We start from the raw sequence: 1,485 nt of genomic DNA on the forward strand, positions 1-1,485 counted from the left end.
GGAGTTACATAGTGCCTTATCTAATATTAACAAATATCCAGATAAAGGTGTCAGATAGCTTACACAAGCAAGGAAAAGGAGATCATACAAATGGCGCTTAAAGACAGGCAATAGGAGAAAGAATTGTTATTAAATAAAGTTAAAACGTAACGGTAAGATAAAGCAGTGAATTTCATTTTAAAATAAATATTAATAAGATAATAGAATAGATAAATCACGTGACTGGTATACCACAAGTCAAGAGCTTTTTATCGTGTTCAGAGGTTGCACAACAATCCACTTACCGTGTGATAATGATTCTGTCTTTCTTAAATACCGTATAAAATCTCATTCCTATCGACACATTTTCCTCCGCTTCCAAGAGTTGAAAATAATCCTGTAGTAAAAGTTTCTTGTGGTATTCCATAGAGAAGAATATCACGGCCACTCATCACTTTTAGTTGGTTTCGACATTGCATTGTCATATTTGTTCATTCATCGATGGTGTTTTGTGAAAAGAGCTCTATCAACAAAATCAAGAGATCGAAAAAATTGTTTAAGATCCATAATTTCATAAAATGTGTTACTTACGTTATGTTAGTATTTTCATATTTTTTCATACATCAAGGAAATGAGTTGATATAAAAATGATTTATAACCATTTATTAACGTAAAATCACAAAATTATTGATAACGCTGTTCTTAAAGAACGCCATCGATATGAAGACAATGCTAATACGATTCTGGCAAATCCGGGCTGTATGTTGAGAGGTACAGAATTTAGCTATCCCTCTACAGTTATGTGTGGAGACACGTTTATAATCAGATCATGCTTTGTCGAAATGGAAAGATAGAAAACTTGATTACTGCAACATAACACTTAGCATTTAAAATAAATGTTTTCAATAAACATTTGAGATACGATTTGCCATTGGACTTGTTTGGCGTAACTAGCATTACGAGCCCCACAGAGTAAGTAATCATGCAAATCTTGAAGATGTTATACAGGATGGACCACCAAGAAATCTGCTTATAAACTACACTAAATGAAACACATTACGCTACATAGCAAATAAAGAGTCCGTGTAAACTACAGCAAGAATCTATAGGAAAACAGACAATGTTACAAAATAGGCTCACAGAAATCTTCATGTGGTAACAGTTGCCAGGGTTCTTCAGAAATCCCTCAATTATTTTTAATAACGTTATAACGCACGTAAAATCATAACTTTGTTAATAAAAGAATGAAGCGCAACATCACGGTCTTGTTTCAGCTGTTTTCTTTCGGTTGCTCTGGCAACGTGTAGGCTTATCTGAAGATACAAGAATAGAAATCATCTCGTAGGGAATCCTTTACTCCCACAGTCTTATTTATTGTCCTGTAGCCAGTACGCCCTATCACTATCTTCCTTAATAATTCCTTTCAGGCACTCCAACTGCTCGTGTTTATATTTTTGTAGGGCGATCATGCAATACGATTTGAAATTGTATCTGTTGTACTGCGAA

This window comes from Periplaneta americana, chromosome 1 (assembly GCF_040183065.1).
Source record: "Periplaneta americana isolate PAMFEO1 chromosome 1, P.americana_PAMFEO1_priV1, whole genome shotgun sequence".
Taxonomy (NCBI): domain Eukaryota; kingdom Metazoa; phylum Arthropoda; class Insecta; order Blattodea; family Blattidae; genus Periplaneta; species Periplaneta americana.